At 44.2% G+C, this 7,352-nt stretch overlaps 3 long non-coding RNA genes across 5 annotated transcripts in view; 2 read left to right on the forward strand and 1 right to left on the reverse strand.

The window, feature by feature from the left end:
- Window positions 1–372, reverse strand: part of LOC111928387 (uncharacterized) — a 2,731-nt gene extending 2,359 nt beyond the window's left edge. For both annotated transcript variants that reach the window (XR_015287058.1, XR_002864084.2), the window contains exon 1: window positions 328–372. This is a non-coding gene — a long non-coding RNA (uncharacterized LOC111928387). The remainder of the gene's footprint in view (window positions 1–327) is intronic.
- A 309-nt stretch (window positions 373–681) lies between these two features.
- Window positions 682–1,477, forward strand: LOC111928386 (uncharacterized). 2 transcript variants are annotated; one of them, XR_002864081.2, is made up of 3 exons: window positions 682–761; window positions 995–1,075; window positions 1,351–1,477. It is a non-coding gene; the product is annotated as an uncharacterized LOC111928386 (long non-coding RNA). The 2 variants fall into 2 exon arrangements; XR_002864082.2 differs by lacking the exon at window positions 1,351–1,477 and adding an exon at window positions 1,159–1,308.
- A 1,606-nt stretch (window positions 1,478–3,083) lies between these two features.
- On the forward strand, window positions 3,084–6,439 carry LOC147652978 (uncharacterized). Its single transcript, XR_015287161.1, has 2 exons — window positions 3,084–3,225; window positions 4,480–6,439. It is a non-coding gene; the product is annotated as an uncharacterized LOC147652978 (long non-coding RNA).
- The last annotated feature ends 913 nt before the right edge of the window (window positions 6,440–7,352 follow it).

The raw sequence follows: 7,352 nt of genomic DNA on the forward strand, positions 1-7,352 counted from the left end.
ATGAAAATGTCTTTACAAAAATCTAGATCTCTGATATATGGTGTTTCCATTTTTCTCTACTATAAACTGTTTCCATTCAAACAGGTAAGAAAATATTAATTTTACTATACATCACTGGAATTCATACTAAAAAAGTTCATTGGGTTGAAGTCTCTAAGCTAACAAGACAGCAGGACATCTACTGCAGCAATCAGGGCTCCATTTCCAGATCCACACATTACAGCTGTCACAAAAAGCATTATTTTGAGCAGAGAGCCTGCCATTAGCAGCCAGCATCATAGTACAGTTGTGGTAATAATTGGAAGAAAAAAACCAAATTTTGCATACCTATCAATAAGCTCTGCTTGCAGATGGAAGGATGTTTTTTTCCTGTTAGCTGCAGCCCTGCAAAGAGCTGACTACTTGAAAAACAAGCTGGGGGCCTTTTGTCTTTGTGTTGTCACAGACTCACAGTGCTGGAAGAGACTGAGAGGTCATCCTGTGCATCTCCCTTCCTTAAGGGATGAGCTGTTATTCCCACAGTTTCTGACAGACACTTTGCCATTAATCATCACTGTTAATTATGAGCCTGGAGACTATGTTGTACCCACAGTGCTTTTGGTGGGGACTGTACTGGTGGTGCAGATGCATGGCATCATAGAAAAAAGATTCCAGCTTTCTGCTCCTTACCTGTGTTGGCTTAGAGGAACAAAGAAATCCAGAGGAGAAGGGAAAGAAACAATAATTTACGCTAGCAAACCATCAGGATTCTGAACACAAAGGTGCTTTTTGTGGTTTGGGTTACTTTTAATTAGGATCATACTTTGTAATAGTGATCATGAGAGCTATGCATGACACTTCCTAGCAAAATGACTCAAATTCCTGCCCGAATTTTTGCAGTATGCAGTGCTTTCAAGCATAATGGGCTTAGATCCACAAATTTGCAGCTTGTAAGCTATAGAGACTATAGCAGAGAGATCCAGAATGCCAGAAAGCTCACTTGTTATCATTTCAGCTACTGCTTATGCAAAATTCTATAACCACTGTGTGTGTGATGGATGCAAACACAAGCCTTTGCCATGCCCATCAATGCAAGGTAGGAGCAAATAAGAGGTGTTTTGAATAGTCCAAAGAGCTGACTATGTAGGGGAAAAAATAATGAAGAAATGTGCTAGACAGGATGGCAAATGGCTGAAGAAATGTCCTTTGCAGAGGCAGAAGGCCTAGAGGGTAAGAAGAGGAAAGGAAGGAAGGTCAAGTGACTTATTCAGCTTCTTCTGCTGCTCGGGATAAGAAAAATATTTTCTTCACACCAAGTCAGCAAAAGCATTTCCTGACATCTTGATCTCTTTGCTGCTGTCTCTTTTTCAGTAAAAGCTGCTTTCTAAAAGGCATTGAAAAACGTGGGTGCTGGTCAAAGGAATGTATTCAACTGTCTCCAGGCTTAATGCTGACTCTGTTGCCAGAACACCCAGGCACTTTCCATCATGCTCCTGTGCCAAGGGTGAGCCTCACTTAGGCAAAGCACACTGTGCAGAGCAGGTGGAGAGTGCAGGGAATGGAGCAGCATGAGCCAGCAGCCAAGCAGAACCTGGGAGGGCTGGCATCAGGAAATCTGATGTGTACAAAGCCAGGTGTGGGTGCCTGATTTAAACCAAACCCTTAGACAATTTCTCTTCAGGCATTAAAGCCTGCAGAGTGTTTTTGGGTTTTCCTCCTTCCCTGCAGGCGAGTCTGTAGCTGGGTACAGCTCAGGGTTGTACTCTTGCTGCCGTTCAGCTGCTGTGAACCCACTGAGTTTTAAACTCATTAGTGCTGTGTGAAACAGCAGTGAAAATATTTCTCTGAGTAAATCAAGCAGCAAAGGGAACCTGGGGCAGGATTTGTCTCTGCTTTTTCTGAAATGTGAAAGGTAAATGGGGACTTCCCTCTGCACTCAGGTAGAGCTGATTTTACTCTTATGGGATGAGCTGTTAATAATTCCAGATCTTTCTTATTCAGGCCTTTTCGTACGCTTTTAGTGAGAACAGGTGAAGTTCTGCAGTGCAACTGCCTAAACTGAAAAATCTGTTTGCATGATTTGCAGAACTCCAAGAAAACAAGCTTGAGAAAAAGCCGTAAATATTTTGTATAAATGTAAACTACCCCACTCTCTAGTAGGATTCGGACCCGCGGTTCCCCCTGCTGCTAGGGCTGGCCGGGGCCAGCGGCAGGAGGGGAAGGAGCGGCGGCGGGCGGGGCAGCGCAGGGTGGCCGTGCCGGGGACGGCGGCCGCAGCTGCTGGAGCCTGGCGGCGGCCGTGTGCTGACACCTTCCAGGACCTGCGCTGACGCCACTGTCCCTGTCCCTGCCAGCCCCGAGGCAGAGCAGTGTCTCCGGTCCGGATTGCCAAGTGATGAGCGTCCTGCTTACCTCCCCCTCACAAGGATTGCTGCAATTCTGTCCTGTTAGCACACTCCGAACAGACAAATTATTAGGAGCACGCGAAGCGCCCCGGCTGACCCGAGTGAACTCATGACGGCAGACTTGTATTTTGCTTTTCAGGGTGCAGAGCAGTCCTGCCGAGGCTGGACAGCAAAGCTATCTGGGCATGGCTAGCACGCATCCTGCCAGCCAAACCTGCCGCGCTGATCCTGAACCTGGAGTGAGCTGGGTCAGCTGCACCTCCTGCCTTGGGTTACAAGGAAATGCCATGCAGCAGCACCCCATGACCTGCTGTTTTAGGGAGATGGCCATCTATGAAAAACTCTAATGAAAAAACAGCTTCCACCGGCTCTCTCCATTATGTGCTCATTCTTTTTTAAGTTCTCAAAGTAGTTTTTTCCCCTTACTTATTTTTTTTTTATTTTTTTTTTCCTTTCTCCCCTGTTGCTAATGAGCACTTGAGAATTTGATTTAGCTCCTTGGAATGACTGCCACTTACTGCTAGAATGTTAATCTGTCTAAACCCATTCAGCTTCTCTTACTCGGAAGTCAATCACCTGGAGCCTGCATTTTAAGAGATGCTGGCTAAAGCAGTCGCAGGAGCAGAGATGTTTTGGGACAATTCCCACAGATGGGAGTAATCTCGGGAAACTCATAGCTACCAGGCGGCAGACACTATTGAATCCCCGGGATAAGCAGAGCTGGAGCAAGCCCCGGCAGAGACCAGAAGCTCAAATGGAGGGGAGACAGGAGGCTATTGAGCTGCAGCTCCCACACGGGATGCCGCACCGGAGTGTTTTGGGGAACAACCTTTAGTTAATGGTGAGAATATACCCAAAGAGGGCGTAGGCAAACCAGGACAGAGGAGGTCCGCCAAGTCACAGCTGGAGATAAAGCTTTAAAGTGTCAGAGGAGGAGTCTGGCTTTCCAGAAGTAATTGGAGAGATGATTTAATTTGTCTTGTACTGTCCATTTTTAAACCCGTTTGGAGAGGGAGAAAATGCACAGAATTCCATACTAGATGTAGGAGACACGGGCATCACTTGGGATAGCTGATGATGTAGTGGAGCCGTGTGTCTGTGAATCATTCCACCGTGTTGTTCTGGAAATGCTCCTGTTTTATCTTCCTTAGAGCAGCCCCTGTCTGTCTGTCGGTCCGTGCTGCCGGGCCAGAGGGGCAGCACCCCTGGCCGCGAGTAGGAGAGACAGCATCTGGGGGGTGCACTGGGAGTGGAGGGGACCATGAAGTCCCTGACTACCAGAATTGCTCCTGGGCATTGCTTGGCATTTTTTTACATGGGAAGAAGTGCGTTTTAGCTGTGGTACACCCCACATCTGTCACTGTCCCTTCACTCCTCGTGCAGCTCTCTGATGGCAAACTTGGCAGAGAAAAGATGTAATAATTTAATAGCAAGAAAGGTTGCTTTGCTGCTGCTAGAGAGGAGCAGACTGATCCTGTGATCCCATGTGAAAAAACACATTTTTGGAATAAGCAAATGTTCAGAGTCATTATTTGCTCTTTGAATAAAATTGTTCTTTCTAAATAAGAAATGTGTCTTTGGAGTGCATCTCCAGAAACTTTATAAATGAGAAATGCAGAAGGAAGGTCACAGTATCGATTTTGTCAGCATATGGAACCTTTCATGAAAATAGACAGTGTGAGGTGGAACTGGGATTCCTTTAGGTACGTGTACATTTATCTTCTGTCCTAGTTCTGAAACAGAAGAACATCAAATATTAAAAGTCAAATGTGCCATTATTATTGATTTATAAGCAAAATGGAAGATTATGTCCCTAAGGTTTAGGAGACCTATTTTACACGAGACCTAATGCTAAAGAGCAGGATCAAAAGTATATTTTAGCTGTTGCATGTAAACCTGCAGTATGCAGGCACAGTAATACTCTAGTATCTAAGTTTTGACACAGAATTTCCTTAAATTACTTATTAGTTAGCAGAAGTCATTTGAGGGATTAAATATAGCAATATCAATGTGGTTCAAGTTCTCAACAAAAGGGTTTTTTTGTTGTCTGCAATGGAAGAGCTACATTTGTGAATGTACTTCTAATTTTCCATAGATTCAAAAGGAAAAACTGTGGGAAGAGCAATATATTTTGCTTCTGGAAATTTCAGGAAAAAAAGGATGGACTCACACTGCTGCAGTTTACCAGCAATGCACCCACTGCAGAGTTCCTCAGGGGAATGCCTGGTAGACAGTTGTACTAGCAACCTGCTAAACCTAAAGCCATCAAAGAAAACATCCAAAAATGGTCATTGTTGAAAGAACAAGATGTTTTCACGAATGAGCCTGTGCTGGAAAAAAAGAAAGAGCATGAAGTTCAGACAGGTTTCTAAGCTAATTTTTTTTTGAGGCTAATTTCTTCATCAATTCTTGGTGAAGAGATTAAGAGATGGACAGATTGTAGGTACCTGAAAAAGATTTCTAAACTCCTGTCAACTGGAGAACCCATTTCTTAAAACTGAATAAATCTTCAGCTTATTTCAGCTCATAGGTTTTAAGCTTTTTAAAAAAAAATTTAATGATTTCTATTTTTTTTTAATTATTTGAGATCTAAAGCAGATCTGTTTTTTTGACACACAAGTATTCAGAGCTTTTGGCAGTGATGGGAAGAAGATAAAACAAAGCTATTTAATGTCTGGATAAAATAACCAGACCTGCCAAAAAATGTCTTTGGGAGGTGGAGAAAGCAGTCTTCAGGTTTTTCTTTATCTATCATTGTGGCTGAGGCACAGATGAACACCTGTACCAGTGATGGCTGTGGGACCTCTGCTTTGCACCTCTCTGCACAGGGGCAGTCACCCTGGGCTCAGAAGCATAGAGGGGACCCAAATCTCCCAAGCCTGGCCAAGATATGCTCCTGTTGCTAATGCAGCCCCTGCAGAAGGATTAAAAGACCTATATTAAAAGATTATGTTTGAATTCACTCTGCAAGTATATCAGAGGTATCTAATTTTAAAGATCTTTAGAAAGTATGTCAGCCACAAGCTTGATCTTTCAATGATTTGCATGAGTCCCATTCCCTGAAAAGTAAAGGTTTGTTATAAAAGGTTGTCAATGACTGGGGTTAAGCTGTAAGCTGATCTGGAATTTTTTTAATAAAGTGGCTTTTATTTGCAGAAAGCTGCTGAGTAAAGCTGTTACAATGCCACCCTATATTTAAAACCACTGTTGTAGTGTTTTAGATAGTTAGGCACACATTTAACTGTGAGGTCTGGCAGAAGACATGCACCAAACTCCAGCACGCAGCACTGGTACAAGGTATACTCCTCTTGTATGTGTGGCTGCCACAAGAAGTGAAATTCCATCAGTCAAACATGACTGCCTACAGTTTGCAGGTATATTTTTCCAACCCCAATCTGGAACCCTAAAGAACATCAAGATCCAGCAGCATAGTCTGATGCTAAGAGTCACAAATGCTTTGCATGGGAAATTGTCTTCCTGAGATTCAGCAGACTGAAAATGTGCAGATATAAACTTCTTCCAGCTGAACTTGACATCTCCAGTACAAACTTCTCAGCTGGGCTGGTTATCTTCTGCTTATGGAAATCTCATGCCCCTGAGCTGACCTCACTTGTGTTAACTAAAGAAGTCATTCTGGATAAAACCTTCTGCTAACATTTTCTTCTGTGTGTCCTGACCTGGGGTTTCAAAACCATGGGCCAAACCCTAGCTATTATCAGCCTCAGGAAAACCTACAAAACAGCTGCCTGTATGAAAATTCCTATGTTCTTTCCCACACTGCTCACCAATTACTAGGAAACACAAAGCACACTTCTCTTGGGATGTGCAATTTCTGACAGAATTATTGAGTTTCAAAAGAGCAACACATTTCCTCCCCTCTCTGCTGGATCAAGCAGAGCTCCTACCCCTTCAGCCTGATTGGGCAATTCAGCTTTTACCACATTCTGGTCTCTTGCCAACCCCAGGAGCCCAGCACCTTATCTCCAGGCAGGTTAGACCTTTTGGGTCACAGCCAAGCTCCCAGGTTCCCAAGTAACCATTGGCTGCACCCAGGACAACATATCATTTCATCTGCTCTGGGCTCTAACAAAATTTTCAAGCCCTTCCCAGAAGGGAAAGGCCTTAATAAAAACCCCCAAAACAATACAAAAAAACCCCCAAATCTAAAACCAAACCCACAAAACCCCAAACAAAAACTGTTTCCAGGAGACAACAGATGGGAAAAAAAGGGAAAGGGTGTAAACGTTACAAGGTCAAAAATTGATCTGTAGAAGACTGGAGGGAGACAGCAAGCAGAGCATCCTTGAGAGCACACTTGACTACTTGGCCACCACTGGGTAGCTCTGCACAGGGACTCACTCAAGAGGACTTGGTGTGGACACAGGCCACCAAGGTGCCTACACAGCTCTCTCCTTCTGCTGGTATGTGAGATCAGTATAACAGGGCCAGGAGGAGTTCCTGAGATTATAATGGTGTCTTCCTCTGTCTGCTTACACCAGGACAAGGAAGGTCTTTTGTTATTAAGGGTGTAAATGTCCCTTCAAACCCTCTGGAAGGCACACAGCAGCCTTTTGGCCCCATGAACTCCCATGGTGTCATCCCATGAAGTCTGTCATGTGGCTGTATGAAATGGTAGGACAGACCTCCCATTTTCTTGCTCTGAGGTGGACAAAGCTGTCTGGGAAGAACTGGAAGAGACAGATGCAGAGCTAAAAGCTCCCTTTTCCTGTCCATGATTTTGAGAGTGGGTATCAGCACTGGGGTATTACCTTGATGGCAATGCAGAGCAGCTCAGAAGCAGCAGCTGCCTTTGAATATGAGCGCTTTAGAGGAATATGAGCTCTGACAATGTATTGCTGAGGCCGGAGAACACCCTTCAAATCTGAGCCCTTTGAATTCAACAGAAAACTGTTCAAAATCCCTCTTTGCTATTTAAGGCAAGTCTATCAAGCTGGAATTAATAGTGCT

Source organism: Cyanistes caeruleus, chromosome 5, assembly GCF_971803275.1.
Source record: "Cyanistes caeruleus chromosome 5, bCyaCae1.hap1.1, whole genome shotgun sequence".
NCBI lineage: Eukaryota > Metazoa > Chordata > Aves > Passeriformes > Paridae > Cyanistes > Cyanistes caeruleus.